The sequence below is a fragment of the Haemaphysalis longicornis genome, unplaced genomic scaffold (assembly GCF_048455015.1).
Source record: "Haemaphysalis longicornis isolate Haplotype H1 unplaced genomic scaffold, Haemaphysalis longicornis Haplotype H1 scaffold_1, whole genome shotgun sequence".
In the NCBI taxonomy this organism is placed as follows: Eukaryota; Metazoa; Arthropoda; class Arachnida; order Ixodida; family Ixodidae; genus Haemaphysalis; species Haemaphysalis longicornis.
The window spans coordinates 87,707,852-87,725,713 of NW_027526203.1; positions in this window are offsets into that span (position 1 = coordinate 87,707,852).

Below are 17,862 nucleotides of genomic sequence, written 5' to 3' on the forward strand. Positions count from 1 at the left end.
CCCCCAAGTTTTGCTGTAGGGTTGTTGACGAGGATGTGGCGCTCAAAAAAAATCACGAGTAATACTACCAGGTGCAGGGACTAATGGGTGTAACAGGTCTCCCTTGGTGCGACTTTGTGGTTTGGACAAATGCCGAATGTGTGGCAGCATCCACCCATGTGGAAAGGATTTTTTTGACAAAGCCATGTGGGAAGAGAAGATCCTACCAACTCTCCTGCATTTTTTTTAAACGCAGTGATTGCTGAGAAGCTTACCGGCAGGGTAAAGCGGCAGGTCTCCCTGTATGGGGAACACAAGTACGTTCCCGCTAAATTGAGGCATAAGGCTTGCTCAGTGAGTGCCGCTGCTGGCCAGCAAAGCCCTGTAATGGCACTGTAAAAAGGCGTGTGTGTGTTTTGGTGCTGGTTCAATCCTGGCCGTGGCAGCTACTTGTCCGATGGAGGTGAAAACAAAGAGGTCCCCATATGTGGATATCTCAGTGTACGTAAAGATCCCCAGGTAGTCAAAATTAAAGGGACACTAATAGCTGAATAAAATTTTGTTTGAAGTGAGAGATCATACGTTTCGTAGCTTTCTGGGCTTTTGTTCGACGAGCAACGATACATTATTTGCTGAGAAATAAGCAAACGAAGCTTGCATTTTTCTCATTTGCTTCCCTTTCATTTTTTCGTGGCGTGGCCTTTGCGTCACAAAATAGTTGCGAGAATGGTGTATTTAGATTCTAGGCACCATAATCCATCGATACAGGCCAACCTGTTTCCACCCTTTAGTGTCCCTTTAATTCATAGGCCTCCACCACTGCACGTTTCATAGCCGAAATGTAGCTTTGGAGCGTAGAACTCCCACACTTAAAAACTGCAAGTCGTGCTTGTAGAATAACCAAAACAGCTAGCAGTCTTCCATCACAAGCCTAGCATCTACGATGTGACCCGACTGTGCTTGCGTTGCTTTATTGCATAATTTGCAGGGTATGATATTGCCGCGAACCATACACATTGGGTTTGTTTATTTGTGTTTTGCTTTTACCGCCCGGCTGCGCCGGTCTGTGTTTACTTACTCCAATGAGCGTTTACTTACTCCAAGAAATGCTAGCGCCAGCTAAATCTTAATGCTTGCAGAGGAACCACGGTATACTTGTCGGTGGCTTGTCTTAACCACTCACCCATTACGAGTGCAGCAATAAATCATTGCCTGGGAGAGTAGGATGTCTGAACAGGCTGATGTACCAAAATGTTTCCACTTGGTCAGCATTGTTTTTGTAAACATGCATGCTCGCTCTTTAGGAAATCATTGTCACTGTTATAGCAGAGCTGTGTACAACCAGATTGTTTGCGCAGTTCGCTGTCGATAAGGAATAAACGCTACATTGTGGTTAGCTTAGAAGCGCTTGTTGTAGAGTGCAGTCAGATAGAATCCATTCAAGGTAAACATGCATGCTCTGATTGCATGCATAAAAGACGTACAAGCACATTTCAGCAGCATAAACTAGGTTCAAGTGGAACAGCAATTTATTTGCAACAAGAAGTAGATAGAAAAGCTGCAAACAATATGTACCACAGCTTTTTGCTGTAGCATTCCACAATTGGAAACACAACACAGAAAAGACAAATAATACGTTACATTTTACACTAACTGTTAACATTTCAGTGAAATTTATAGAAAAGACAAAATACATAACAGCTTTCATTCAGAATTTTACAGCACTAATATATGTACACAAAGAGATTGAGTAAAATGAAAGGAAGATCTTGTGATGGAATTTCGTCCCTACACTGACAGATAGCAACGAGAAGGCAGAATACTCAAAGCAGCACTGCCTCTATGGCATTGCCTGCCATGTCACACTTTCCAGTGGGAAAAGTACGGACATCTAGTTTGGCCGTTAGAGTGCCATGTGGCGAACACCAGCAGACGCACCCCAAGGTCACTGTGCAATATCCACATGTTCTCTCCACTCTTCTCGTTCTGTGCCAGTGCTCACTGTTACACACAGACGCACACGTTTTGCCCGCATGCCCCATTTATTGTTCGCGAAATATAAGCTGTCGACACAACAACACTATGCGGTGTCACACTTCCCGGTGCGAGCAGTAGGGACGCCTAGTTTGGTCGCTCATCTGCTGTGTGGCAAGCGCCGGCAGACTACAATCTCCAGAAGCTTTCTCTCCACTATTTTTGTTCCGTGATATCACTCAACTTGTTGCAGAACAACACACCTTTTCAGATGGAGGAGAAAACCAAAACTGCCTGTGTGTCTATATTTCGGCACGTTAAGAATCCCCAGGTGCTTAAAATTAATTCCGAGCCGTGCACTACGGCACGCCTCATAATCCAGGTAAAGCTTCGGCGCATTAAACCCCCATAAAACCACTTTCGCTTGAGAGCTCGCACAGCTATGCCAGATTAGTGGGAGCTTGCAGTTATGGGCTGCTGGAAATTGCAGAGAAGGGCACATGACCCAAAGATTCCGTCTGCAATGTCTAACATATTTATAGGGACGGGCCTGTCCAGAAAGTGAAATTCTTTTAATCTCCTGATCACCGTCTCAGTGTGAATGCGTGCACTAGCAATCTTTCTTGTTTTGATTACTTGTGCCCAAGAAAGCTGTGCTCCCTTTTTGAAAGGTGGCATATGGACAGTTACGGTTGGAGGCAAGACGGCATCCAACCGAAACCTCTTGTCAACCATCACGGCATCCCCTGGTTGAAGGAGGTCGACGAGGCCACTTTTTTCTACTAGCTCACTTTCTTTTACATGGCCACCCCACCAATTTGGCACAAAAGATATATATCCATATGGCGTCACCCCTACAAGTGCTTTGCAAGTATTATAGTGCTTGTAGGGGGAAAATGTTTGTTTCTGAGCTTTGAGACGAGAGGATTTCTGTATCCTAAACTCCGTGCAGTCCAGTACAACTCTAGTGTTCGAGAAGTCCTAAAGGACTTCGGCATGTGCTTTTGTACTTCGTTTAGGGTTGGAAACTTCGTCAGAGCCACTACCTCTTTGTCAAAGAAGTTGACCCAGCTTCAAAAAACACGGCTCAGAGTGGCTTCCGAAATACCAAACATTCGGGCGATTTATTTGGCGCACACACCCGTTCTGAGGCGGTATAGCACCATGAAAATCTCTTCTCTTTTCGAAAGAAGTCTTTCTTTCGACTGCCCCATGCCCCCCTCCCACTAAGGCATCTTTTCGGCATTTGGTTTGAGGTGTTCATAAAGGACATCGAATTGCTCCTTGCTCTGCAAGCCGGTGTAAAACTTAAATGCTTTTGAATGGACAGTATCTGCGGATAATGTGCAGGACTTGAGTCGTTTGCACTTGGCCTCCAGTTGCTCGACCCTCTTCCTTAGAGCCATGTTTTCTTCTGCAAGGTTGGAGTGGCACACCTCATGTGCAGCCTTCTTGGCTGACTGGTAAGTAGTTGCTGCAGCACCAGCTTGGAGAAGGAGCAGGGAGGCAGCAGCCTCAAGGTCGTCTGACGTGGTAGCACCTGCACATTGTAACAAAGGAGCTCGTAACTATGTGCACTAACTTCATGGTTCGTATTTCAGCAGCAGTGCAAAATGCTAACCGGTGTTCGGAAGGTGTGTTTCTTGATAGTCCATGCCGTGTACACCTAGGTCAGCTGTACGGAAGAAAAAAAGTGCCACATGGCAGACAAGTCGCTAGATCAACTGCAACACGCATGTCTTGTTACGAAGGAGGTCTTACATATTCGCTCTAAATGGTGGTGTTGAGAGTAGCATCACTGCAAAATACTAACCTGCGTTGAGAAGGCACGCCCCGGGACTGGAAATGCTTTTGCCATCTGTATAAGGATGCGGATGTTGCATAGCACTCAAGTCCCTTAATAAACATACCGTTTTGGAAAACAATAAACCTGGTGTATTCACCTTTTGGAAAAGTGGCGTCTCGTATCTTCTTCTCGTCTCGTAGTGCCTTGACCTAAAGAAACCAAGAAGTTATTCAGGCAGGCCTACACAGCTGGATGAAATTACTGTGGTATGAGCCATTTAACACAATACACATTAAAGCCATTTCACACAATACACATTAAGTTGCGAATATGCCGGTATATTTGTTTTCTACTATGAACACTGCTGATGTTAAAGGGTAAAGCACAAACTGGTATCAGTACATTGCAGCATTAATCTGTTGAAACGAAACGTAGCAATCTGCACAAAAAAAAAACGGGCAGCAAACCACAACTTATTTTGGTCAAACGGTAATCACAGCACACAAAAAAAACTGCCTAAATTTCATAAATTTCCATTGCTGGCTAGTGCAAAAGATGCTGTTCCGCTATCCTCCCAGTTCATTGTCCTAGTGCATGCATTCCAGCGAAAATGTAAGTAATCAGTTGTACCTGGCTGCGGCGCAGTTTTCTTTCTCGAGCGCCTGCAGAGCGGCGATAGCGCTCTAGCACTTGCCTTTTTTCAAACTCGTCCGTATAGACGAAGATCGAGGGTACAAAATCCGGGTGTCTTGGCGAGTACGAAGGCGCTCCTGTAAAGCACAACCACGGTGAGCGCAATAACACCGAGGCTTAGACGCCGCACGCAAAAACACGACACACATGTAAGTACATTTTACCAGAGACCGCACCACAGGGCCGCGGACTTCGACGAAGCGGAGCAGGTAAGGGACTACCTCATTACAGTGCCCACATGTAAAGAGTCACCCTTATAAAATACTTATAGACTGCAGCAAGATACTTCTTTCAACGCATGCAACAGCCCTCGCTTTTTATTGGGTAACACGTCGCTTGCTATATGCTTGCAGCGTTCACAATAAAAGCTGTACACGCGCTGTTTTTTGACCTTGTTGCAGAGCGTATGAACGCACATACCTGTCACGGAGTGCTTTCCACAAAGCCTGGAGTAGGCAGAAGGCTCCCATGGCTTCCCATTTTCAGACCGGCGTCTCACAGCCCCAATACAGGCTTCTCGGTGTTGCCTGTCGCGTGCAGCTGATGGGAAGCGAAAAAAACGCCGAGAGGTGCACTTGTACGCAGCGCAGGAAAGCGGCGTTGCATTCAAACGACACAAAAGTGGCTAGATATTTTCAGTTCACGTTGCCGACGATGCTTGGGCCTCAGCCGAATATCGGTGGACGCTGGAGACGGATGGTGCAGTGGCCATCCAAACAGTTTCTCGCGTTCGCCGCTAGGGCTTCGCGCATGCGCAGTGGCGACTGCGACTGCGACTGCGACTGCGCACTGCGAAGTCGCAGTCGACCTGTTCGGACGTGCTTTTCTGGTGCTCCGACAGCAGCGTGTTTCTACAGTGAAGGACAGCGAAACGACCGAGACAGTGGAGGACAGCCGAAACTGAGTATTTACCTGCACGGTTTTTTCTCGTTGTGTCGGGTTTTTCCGCCGAGATGACGCGTAGAAAGCTGGTACAGTGTGGTAGCTGTCCGCGGCAGGTAGACCCAGAAGAGTTTCAGCGGGATGGCGGCGAGGCAGACAAAGGGGCAGGTACGTTTCGGTTATGCGTAGTCGTGTCGCGGCTAGAACGCGTAGAAGCGGATAACTCGGGGTTAGCTAAGCGGCTTGCAGAACTGGAGGCAGCGCTAAGTAACGAACGCGATGAACGGAGGGCCGTTGAGGGAAAGTTGGAAGCGGCTGAGAGGAAGCTAGAAAGGAGCGCCATTTCGCCAACAAATGACGAACACCTCGGCCCATGTAGCGAAGCGGAGGCATGCACCGAGGTGACACCGGGGGTGGAAGCAACGAAAGGCAACAGCTACTCGCACGTGCTGCAAGATAGGACAGCAAAACCAGTCGATAAGCCGGGTACCAGTAAAGAGCGGCACGTGGCAGATGATAGCGTGGTAATCATTGCGGGTGACTCTAACATGAAGAGGAGCAGCGCTGCCATAGTGGAAAGAGTAAAGGGGGATAAGCGTGTGAAGGTGGGGTGTTTCCCAGGTCAAACGATGCAGACGGTGATGGCTGCAGCGAAGAGGCAGCTGGCCTTGTCCAGTAAAGCTAGAAACCTTGTGGTGATTGCTGCGGGGCTTAACGATGTTCTAAAGGGAGAGGAGGGAAAACTTGTTTAAGGATGTTTCCAAGAATTCCAGACGAATCCGCGTGCGCGTGCATAACTGCGTACTTTACTCATTCTGTATTGTCAGTCAAGTGTTTACCGAGTTTTCGTAAGACGGAGGAAGTTATGCCTCTGTTTCTTTTGTTTAACAGTATGTCGATCGTTGTGATTTACCACTGCGTGAAGTAAGCGTAATTTTTGGGTTTTTCGATTGAAGTGGTTTATGTGCGTGACCTAACATCGCGTTGTTAGACCTTTTGTTCGGCGTTAGAAAAGTAGTATTGTTCGACATCGAGCACCGCGTGAGGTAAGGGTAACTTTTCTGTCGTTCGTTGATTGGCCTTCCTTTCGCGAAGACCCTACCTCCCTCCCCCCAGCTGACTCAGATCTCGACCAATGGACCATGGAGCTCATAGCCCTGGCAAAAACACAGCAAGACCATAGCTCTTACACCGGAAAACCCATCCGTTGACTCTCACCCAGACCACCTGTGGGCTGCAAGACGCGGCTTAGCCAACAGATGGAAGACACGTAAACATAATCGTTCCCTCAGACGACGAATCGCCAAAATCACACAACAAGCTGCCAACTACGCCAGAACGCTTCAAACACAGAACTGGCACTCATTCTGTGACCAACTAGGAGGCACGCTAACCACGAAGCGCACCTGGCACATACTTCGCACTCTCCTGGGCTCCAAACCGACCCAAACAGCTACGCAGCAGCAACTTCGACGGCTTATCCACAACTACAAGCATCCACCGCAACAGCTCTTAGAGGAAGTCCGCGAAAAACTTTTTGGTCCATCTTCCCAGTCTCTTCCCCTGCACCCCCCACATACCTGGGGTTTCCAAATCCGAACCTCGACGCCCCCTTCACTGGAACAAGCGCTCGCCTGTCTGACGAGAAACACAACGCCTGGCAAAGACAAGATTACAAACAAGATCCTGCGCAACCTCGACAATCAGGCCCTCACCTCTCTCCTCGCACTCTACAGCAAGCACTCGGAAGCAGGAACCCTTCCGCCCCAGTGGAAGCATTCAGAAATAACTCTTATACCCAAGCCACGCAAACCGACAACTCCTGACAACCTCCGCGCTATTTCGTTGACGTCGTGCGTCGGTAAGCTTTTAGAGCACATGGTACACTACCGCCTGACTGCGTATCTGGAGGACAACCACCTGTATCCCCACACCATGTTTGGTTTCCGCAACCACCTATCTACTCAAGACGTCCTTCTCCAAATAAAAGAGCAAGTAATTGATAACCTCAGCAAAACACAGCCCAGCTGCATACTTACCCTTGATGTGCAAGGCAGCTTTCACAACGTTACACATAGAGCCATTCTTCAGGGGCTTCAAGCAACCAACTGTGGACAGGCAATTTAAACTATGTTCGCGCTTTTCTCACCAACCGCACAGCCACCATACGTCTCGGACCAATCCATTCTGACACTTTTCCCACTCCCGCAAAAGGAACACCACAAGGATCCGTAATCTCCCCTCTGCTATTTAATATCGCCCTTTTTGAACTGCCAGCCAGACTCTCCAACATTCCTGACCTGCACCATGCCTTGTACGCCGATGACCTAACGATGTGGACGACAACCGGCTCCTCTGGACAACAACAAGACAACCTCCAACAAGCTATCAACGACACGCTTGAATACTTGAAGCAACGAGGACTCACGTGCTCCCTTAACAAATCCGCCCTTCTCGTACTCCGGGCTAGAACACGGGGTCGACCCCCAAAACCTGCGCCGGACCCAACCGTGACCATCTCCACTGCTCCCGTACCACAAGTCCAAACCCTCCGAATTCTAGGAGTCCCCTTTCACACAGATGGATCGGGGGCGGCACTTTTACCACAATTACACCAAACGACTACGCAACTGACTCATTTAATTCGACGCATCTGCACCCAGCGCCATGGCCTAAAGGAACAAGACACGTGCTGTATCGTCCAAGCACTGCTGACAAGCCGCATAGCATACGGGACACCTTATGTTCAGTTGAAACCAAAAGAACATTCCAAACTTGACGCCCTGATACGTAAGTCATATAAAATAGCCCTCGGACTTCCGTCCTTCACGCCGACTGAACACCTCCTTAAACTCGGTACTTAAATACTGGAAGCCCAACAAGCCAACCAACTCATGCGATTGTCTCTAACACCTACAGGCCGCACCCTTCTCGCGACACTTGGCCGCCACGTCATAACTCCGGCAGAAGCACCCACCCGTATCCCTGCCGACATCCATGCCAACATCAAAGTAGCCCCTATTCCACGCCATATGCATCCCTTTTACAACAAAGGCCGACGAGCAGCGCGAGTCCGCTATCTCCAGAGACGCTATTCGAAGGACCCCGACACCAGATACACCGACGCAGCTGCATATCATAACCGCCAAGCTCATGCCCTTGTAGCCCTCAACACCCAGAAAACCCTCCTGACGTCCGCCACGCTATCCACTACCACCTCCACGACAGCAGAAGAAACTGCCATAGCGGTAGCCGCAACCACAGCCACGACAGATTACATTGTCATCGTTACAGACTCCCAGGAAGCATGCCGCCACTATCAAAAAGGATGTATCTCGCCTCAAGCCCTCAACATACTACGACGCATAGACAAGCTGCCCTCCATCTACGTCGTGTGGACACCAGGCCACGCCAACCTTCCAGGGAATGAGGCGGCACATGCCGCTGCCCGCGAATTAACTACCCGGGAATTCCCTGAAGGCAGAGAAGACCCACCGGAATCCCTCATTCACCCCCCAGTCCCGAGTCGTTACACAGACATCTTGCATCACTACCGTCGAAATCACCTCCTCTACCCTCCTCCTCACCCATCTCTCAACATCAACGACGCACGCCTTTGGCGACGACTACAAACCCAGACATACTACAACACAATTCTACACAACATATCACCAACCATGTATCCCTACGAATGCCCATCCTGTAAAACCCCCAACACCACATACCACCTTGTCTGGGCTTGCCCCTACCACCCAAATCCCATCCCTTCCCCCTCCCTGGAGCAGTGGGAGTGCGAGCTGACCAGCTGCCTGCTAGAGGCGCAGGTTAACCTCGTGTCTCGGGCAAGAGCAGCTGCCACGACTCGCGGCTATCCGGACTAGGAAGGCCACCCACAATAGCACTTTCCGCTCCAATAAACGTTTCTCTCCTCCTCCTCCCCCTTCGTTGGAAAATAGTTATTGTTCGTGATCGAACACAGCGTAAGGTGGGCGTAATATGCGTGTCAGTGTTCATTTTGTCTCACCTTGATGGAATGTACGAAGTTGTTGTATATAGACAGTGAAAGTAGGTGCGTTTGGTACTACGTCCTAATGGTCATTTTTTGTATACTGAGGCATTTGTATGCGCCAGTTTGGTTTTTATGCGTAATGGCGAGCCCAACGCAATTTTATGGTTCAGTGTACAGAAGGGAAGCTACAGATCATTGTTGATTGACGTAGCCGAGCTCTGTGAGCTAGCTATCTCTAGGTTATCTGTCAGATAAGTTTCGTATACCTGTGGAATTGCATTTTACACAGGTTTCATTTTCGTAAGTGTACTTGCGAAATGTTACGTTTTTCAAAGAGTCGTGTATAGCCATACTTTGTTTTGCTGTACCGTCGTATCGGTCTTGTAGTTTTGACTTTAGTGCTGTAGACTTTGGCGCAAGGCATGCGTTGCCTCGGTTGCCTCGTACGGCAAGTAGATTTGACAAATGGTCATGGGCAAAAAGAGCAATTCCTTTTGAGTCCCTGTTGCATTCTTCGCTCGTTTGCGTCATCTGCCCAACAGAGCTCCTATAGCACATTCATGATTATTTTGCACTGCTGCGGTTGTGTCAACAACAACCGAAATTGAGGCCTGATTCTGAACTTGTGCCACGAGATGAACACTTCGATTCGTTTCGAGGGGTGTAATGTTTTAGCAGTCGGGTTGTTTTTGCTTGTTACCAAGGTCTGGCATCCCGAGGGGTGTTCAGAGGCCGCTTTCCGCATCGAGTGTGGTTCAAGAATGGTTGTCCTGCCGAGTTCGTCATTTCTGCAGGAGCCTTGTGTTTGTGCCTTGTGTGGGTTCACGGACGAGAGCAGAGAAAGAAAGCAGCACTTCGGAGAACTCCGCTTCAAGCCCTGGATGGACCTGCTGACTACCCGCATCATTCCAGCCGAGCCGCGATGAGCCGCTCGTCATCCTGATGCATTAGGGAGTTTTATAATAGGGGGCCCCAACGCTCTGGGGCCCCCAAGCGTCTTGGGGCGTCGTACTGCGCACGCGCAGAACCCAAGCCGTCCTTGGGGTTTTGGGTTTGCGTGTAGCGCGCACTCTATTTTGGTGCAATAGCCGGCGCCCCAAAGCTGGAGTTTCCGTTCTTGCGTCGCTCTCGCAGCCAGCGAGACTACGCGTGACCATGGCTGAAGCGAAACGTGCGGCTCGCTCCTCGACTCACCAGATCACTACGACGATCGCTGAGCTGAATTTGTAGATTCCGCGCATCGTTCACTAGAAATGGATAAAGCAGGTAATCGTGAAGCGTTTTCTGCCTTCAGAAACAGTCCGGGCACACGCCGGCCGCGCCTGCCAGCTCGGCACACTCAGCGGGTCGAACCGGCGCAGACCACGGTAGCAACCGCTTGTCGCGGCTCTTCCGAATCAATCTGATTGCTAAAAATAAGCTCCACATGCGAGAAAGTAGGTGTTGGCGTGATGAAAAATTGTTCTAGGGATTGTTGTCAGGGCTTATTGTTGTCAGCGGCGACCAGATATCTGCCGCGATGCTAAGCCTACGCAGACCGGCCGCGGACGTTCGGCGATCCGACCGATCGCCGCGGCGCGTGGTGCGCCGAGCGGCCGAGAGATGGCGCTACCTGCGCGGAAGCATCGATACAGGGTACGCTGATGTTGTGGTCACCGATCGCTCGAACGGCAGTTATAGCTGAAATAAAGTTCCACATGCGAGAAAGGGGGTGACAGTGTGGTGAAAAGTCGTATTACAAATTGTCATTCGCAGTTGCACAGATAGCGGCGATCAAATATCCGCTACGGTGCTAAGGCTAAAGTTGGCGGCGGCAGTTGGCGGCGGTTGGCGGCAGTTGGCGGCGCATCTGGGACCGGCTCTCAACGTTTTTTATTCTGTCGCTGCAGATCACCGCTAGCAAGAAACTTGGAAGTACGAGCGCTGCCACGTGTTGCTTCTGCTACCACCGGTTATCTCCGTCCGTGAAGATGCCCGGATTTTCGACAACTACATGATCGAAAGTTACGTCGTAGGGCGTTGCAGTCTGCTGGGATCGCCCCTCTGACAGTTTATAAGGACGGCGCTCTCCTGCGGCCATCGCAGTTGGCGGCGCATCTGGGACCGGCTCTCAACGTTTTTTATTCTGTCGCTGCAGATCACCGCTAGCAAGAAACTTGGAAGTACGAGCGCTGCCACGTGTTGCTTCTGCTACCACCGGTTATCTCCGTCAGTGAAGATGCCCGGATTTTCGACAACTACATGATCGAAAGTTACGTCGTAGGGCGTTGCAGTCTGCTGGGATCGCCCCTCTGACAGTTTATAAGGACGGTGCTCTCCTGCGGCCATCGCAGTTGGCGGCGCATCTGGGACCGGCTCTCAACGTTTTTTATTCTGTCGCTGCAGGTGAGCTCGGTTCCTAGCTCAAAGACATTTTTTTTTTGCCGCCAGCTGCAAACTTGAGTGTGTCTGTGTTCTTTTTTTTGTTTTGTTTTTTGTCCAGTGCAATGACTTCCAAACAATGCGCTCACTGTTGTGATTCGGTATCCGACGATAGCCGATATATGGAATGCTGCGTCTGCGCGTCACTGTATCATCTTGGGCCAGAGTGCTCGGGTATTGCAGAGGCAAACCTTTGGTTCTATGGGGCCCAAGAGACGTGAAAAATGGAGGTGCAGAGCATGCCGATCGGGAAATTCATCCCAGACAGATACGGAATTGGCATCTCCTCAACTTGAAGCCATTAATGAAAAACTAGCTAAACTAGATACTTTCATAGTGACGGTGGAATCTTTGTCTCAAGTCATACTTGGCTTGAAGCCCGAGATTGGTACAGTGAAGGCAATTGTGCAGGAAGTCCAGAGTTCAGTGAATACACTTTCACAGAAATATGACTGTCTAGCTGCTGATTGTGATGCTCGGGAGGCAGTTGTAACCGACTTATCGTCCAAAGTGCGCGCGCTTGAGGTTCAGGTCTCTGAGCAATCATTGGCTATCCAGGAACTGCAGTGTGAGCTAAATGACGCGCAACAGTATAGCAGATCTGCCAATCTAGACATACATGGTGTGCCTTGTACCCCTAATGAGGACCTTACAAACACAGTCTCAGACCTTGCAGCTAAGCTTGAAATCATCTCTTTCAACGCAACTCAAGTAGTTGCTGCTCACCGCTTGCCTGTGCGTAGTGACAGACTCGCGCCAATACTTGTTAGGTTCGCTTCAATTGCTATGCGAGACGAATGGTTGGCTGCGCGCGGTAAGCTGCGACACTTGATACAAACGGACAAGCTTCCGCAAATATACTTTTCCGAGAACCTCACGAAAGCCAACAGGGAGCACTTCTGGATGACACGACACAGAGCTAAGGAAGCCAGCTACAATTTTGTCTGGGTGAAGAACGGCAGGATTTACATCAGGAAAAAAGAGGGCGACCGGTGTGTTCGCATAGTAACCGCTTCTGATTTGTCTCTCATTAATTAGTAATCTGCTCTGCGTCGTTTTTTTTCTTTTCTTTTTTTTCCTAAACAGTTTCAACATTCACTTTAGGGACTTTCTTTCCTTGCGCAACGATTTTGTTAGAACTGCGAGTTGCTTCACTATTTTTCATGTTAATGTGAGGAGCATTCGTCGACACTGGGATGAATTTTGTGCACATGTGACTGTAATTCGTGACTTAGCTGATGTTTTCGTGTTGACTGAAATTAACATTCCTGAAGAGCTTACTAGTAAATTTTCTCTTCATGACTACCATGAACATTTCTTCACTCGCACCCGCCGCGGTGGCTCAGTGGCTAAGGCGTTGCGCTGCTGAGCACGAGGTCGCGGGTTCGATTCCCGGCCGCGGCGGCCGCTTTTCTGATGGAGGCGAAAAGCAAAAACGCCCGTGTGTACGAGATTTCGGCGCACGATAAAGATCCCCAGGTGGTCAAAATTAATCCGGAGCCCTCCACTACGGCGCGCTTCATCGCCTGCGTTGCGTAGGCGCGTTAAACCCTACAATCTATCAATCTATTTCTTCACTCGCAAGGATAAAGTGGGTGGTGGTATTGCGGTTTTCATTAAAAATGACTGGATTTCGTCTGTGGTAGATATCGGTTTCACAAATGCCGAGTCGTTGTCAATTCGCATTTGCAACCACTCTTTTGCGGTCACCCTGCTTGCTATTTACAGGCCTCCGCACCTAAACGGTAAACATTTTGTGGACGAACTGCGCATGCTTCCTTTTCCGCGGGGACATATATGCATGATAGGCGACATCAACATTGACCTAATAAAAAACCAAAAGCCCGTTGTAGTGGAATACTTAAATACACTTGCGGACGCTGGCATCGAGGCAATGATAAGTTGTCCGACGCGTGTAGAGTATCTAGGAGCATCTTTGGTGTCATCGTGCTTGGATCACGTAAACGTTCTAGCTGAAAACGATGACGTAATTCCTTTTGTTGTAGAGCACAAGTTGTCCGATCATTTCTTCGTAGGGTGTCGTTTTATTTCGCGTTCACTGCAATCAGTACACCACAGCAGGGCAGGATCAGAAATTGAAATTGTTGACAATCGGAAGCTGGACTTGTTGCTCAAAGAATATGACTGGGAAACGTTCCTTTCAGAGGTTCCTGAATGCTCTGCCTATGATTCTTTTGTAACTATGTATGGGGAAATGGTAAACTCGTGCAAAAAAACGGTACTGTTAAAACAGAGGAAGACTGATTGCCCTTGGATGAATCGCAGCATTCTCTCAGCTATTGCAGAGAAAGAGATGGCTTGGGTATTGTGTCGACGCTCCCCTAAAAACGACAAATTGCGTGTCGCTTATAAAATTGCCCGCAATAGAGTTACTGCTTTAATTAGATTAGAAAAACGTTAACACTTCCATCGGAGATTTTCAGAATCCCGGTCTAACCCGGGCAAAACCTGGTCCGTTATAAATCAGCTTAGAGGTCGTCAGTCAAAAAACACGCATGAAACCATTGCTAGAAATTTTGGTGCCCCTTCCATAACGTTAGCAGACCAATTCAACACTCAGTTTGCTTCGGCTGCAAGTAATTCCTCCCCTGCTGGCTTTTTTCCATCTAAAGTGAGTCCAGTGGTTAACTCTGCCTTTCTGCCTGAGTGTACAGAAGAAGACATTCGCTATATTTTATTTATTATGAAGCGACGGAAATGCGCTGGTATGGATGGTATTATGGTTGATGTCCTCTGCAGGAACTTCAATACCTTGAAATGCGTTTTACTGGTCATTGTTAACAACGTCATTTCAACACAGTCCTTTCCGCAAAAACTAAAACAAGCTCTCGTATTCCCGCTCTACAAGGATGGGGAACGCAACTCTGTATCAAACTACCGCGCTATTTCTATACTTTCGTGTATTGCCTTGTTAATTGAAAAACATGTCTACTTTATCATGCTGAGCTTCCTCGAGCAACATAATGTGGTATCAACAACACAGTACGGTTTCATCACAGGGCGCGGCACTCAGTTGGCTTTGGAAGATCTGTCCGATCACCTGAACAATACAACTGATAACAACGAGTTTGCCTGCGGTTTATTTTTAGACGTTTCGAAAGCGTTTGATTCTATCAGTCATGAAGTGCTCCTCTGTAAACTGTGTGACTATGGATTTCGCGGCCCTTTCTTGTCCTTTTTTAGAAACTATTTGTGTGACCGAACCCAGGTTGTTGCGATAGGCAGCATTAAAAGCAAGAACATAAAACTAATGAGTGGTGTACCGCAGGGTTCTATTTTGGCCCCCCTTTTGTTTAACCTTTACGTTAATGACCTCTCTGATGCCGCTCAACACAGCCGTGTCTTTCAGTATGCAGACGATACGTTATTAGTTTCGCGTAACGGTGATTGTGATCAGGCGGTAGATGCGTTGAGGACTGATGCTGATAATGTAATGAAGTGGTTTTGCAGCAACTTGATTTCGGTCAACACTGCTAAAACAAAACTAGTATGCTTCCACAATCCTTTAAAACGAATTCCTGTTTTTCGTCCATTTTACCTCCATTCTCCTCGATGTTGTAGTAATTGTTCCTGCCTTCCGATAGAGTACCAGACAAATGTTATTTAGGTATTCTTTTTGACTCGAATATGTCCTGGAACAGTCATATGGCCTACATTTGTGGGCACCTGCGTAAAATTTCTTGCTTGCTTTATTCACTTAAGTTTCTATGTCCGATCACTGTTAGAAGGTTAATTGCGCATGCCCTAGCTTACAGTGTACTCCGTTACGGCATATGTTGTTTTTATTTTTGTACTGCTTTCTGGCGTAAGAAAATTAATGCTATGTTGGAAGGAATCCTTCGCTCAGTTATGTATGGTATGTCAAAGGATGAAAACCTGAGCGTCTTTGCCTGTTTGAGAATGCACTCCTTTGACTCATTGTTTAAGGAGACTGTTGTTTTGAAATATCTGTACACAAAAGAATTCTGTCACACATACACTCCTGCTCGTGACTTGCGCCCACGTGATCGTTTTGTTATTCCACGTGTTCGCACTTATTTCGGGGAACATGCTCGTTCCTTCTATGTCCCGCGCACTATGAACGAGTTGCCTGATGTCTTTTTTTCTGACATTACCCGCAAACAAATCAAGTCGCAGCTTCTACAAATGCTCAGCTAATTTTTATTTTTTTGTATATGTTAATACTATTCCTAGATGTTCCCCAGCTGCCGGGCGCTGCCCTACAAGCCCATGCTGTGGCTTAGGCAGGCCTGTATTGTACATTGTATATGAATAATAAAGTTTATTATTATTATTCCCATACCCCGAGCCCACCCGAGCAACGCAAGGCTGCTGGGGGCACCCCTCTTCTAAAACTGGCCGCGTGCGATCGCCTTGCGCTTGGATTCCCCTAACTTCTTTGGGGCCCCAAACGCCGGCTTCCCCTATTCTAAAACTGCCTATTCTCTGGCGGCGGGGGTGCTGTTGCGACGCTGTTACGCAACCCGTTTTCTGCGCTCGGGTGAACCTCCCTCGACCCTCTTTCATCTGCTTTGCACGACCGACCGGGCGTGTTCACAGTGGCGCACTATGCGGCTACTTGGCAATAGCCTTTCAGCGACCTCGTAGCCCCTCAAGCACCAACCGCGCAGCGGCGGTGCTCAAAATAGCATTGCTTGGCGCCCCACACCTGCAAGCTTCGGCGGCATGCCCGCACCTCATTGTCATGCCCTTTTTGTGGCGTCTTTGATGACGCTGGAAACTTCTTCAACAAGCCGCTCGACCAATATTACCACGGAGGGACGCAAGACGTCTTCATTGTAGTGCAACATCGCCAGGACAAAGGGGGGCTCCGACCCACGGCGGATTGCCACAGCGGGAGGAACCTAACGCTCACCTGAGCAGGAGAGGAGTGGGTCTCTCGTGCGAATGTGAGTGTGTGTGTGTGTGTGCTTGTGCGTAGGGGCGCTGCTATCAGTGCCATGAATTTTGTCATTGGTGCGTCCGACGTCAGCCGAGAAAAAGGGTGAAGGAGAACGGACCCGACGCGCCGTTTTAATCTCTAGCGCGCACGAGCACACTGCCCATTCTCTGATACCGACATGTAAATATTTGTATATAAAGTTTTCTTCTCCGTCAACTTCGGCATCATGACTGCCGCGGCACTACACCAACATCGGTCCACTTCAACCACGCTACCCTGGGTCGAAACAAGATACAGGCGCAAATCCTGCCGGTTCCGGTACGGTGCCTGTATGATTTTTTTCGATTGTAAATGCTATCCGCATGGACGCGGACGGACGTTGTGCGGTCCTAAGGTACTCCGGACCTAACAAGGGGCCGAGAACGCTGCCTTGAGGCGCACCTGAAGTGGCACCGGAAAGCGGTGAAGTGTACCCATTCGTACCGTAAACTGTTTGTGCATAGAAGGACGTAACGGGCCAAAGATAAGGTTCAAAAATCTAATCAGAGGGCCGCTAATGAAAGATTCAACGGCACAATCAAACGCTTTGCAAAAATCCAGAACGATACAATTAGTTTGCGAGTTATTATCAATGTTAATATGGCCACGAAGGCAAAGACAACGCAGTTGTCTTGAACAAAAATACGTTTATTGGGTCGAACTTGTGCTCCCCTAACAATTCAAAGAATACACAGGTGGTGAAGCAGCAGTCAAGAAAGTGACGTGTGCAGGCGAGCGTCGGCGAGTCCAAAGCCGCGGCGTCTGCTCTGCGGTCATTTATCTCTGGGCGTGAGGGCTTCTCGAACTGTCGAATTGCATACAGAACACTATAGGATCATTGAAGATTATTATAGGTTGCTGAGGTTAGTTCACGAAACTCTCTCGATCAAAAGAGATAACACGCGCGGCATGAAATTACAACATGCCATTCACTTGGCCCACGGATAATAGAGATAACTTAGCCCGGCGCAGCCCGTCTGCAAAAAGAAAAGATAAACAAGCAAACCCAAAGCGTGGTTCCTGGCATTACCCCCTCTGAGAGGCCATCGACCCGATGCTAAAAGACAGTCCGAACAAAGAACAAAGGAGTACCGTCTTGCGTAGTCAGGTTTTAGGCGAACCACGTGGACGACTTCGGGCCGCGTGCGTCGTCGT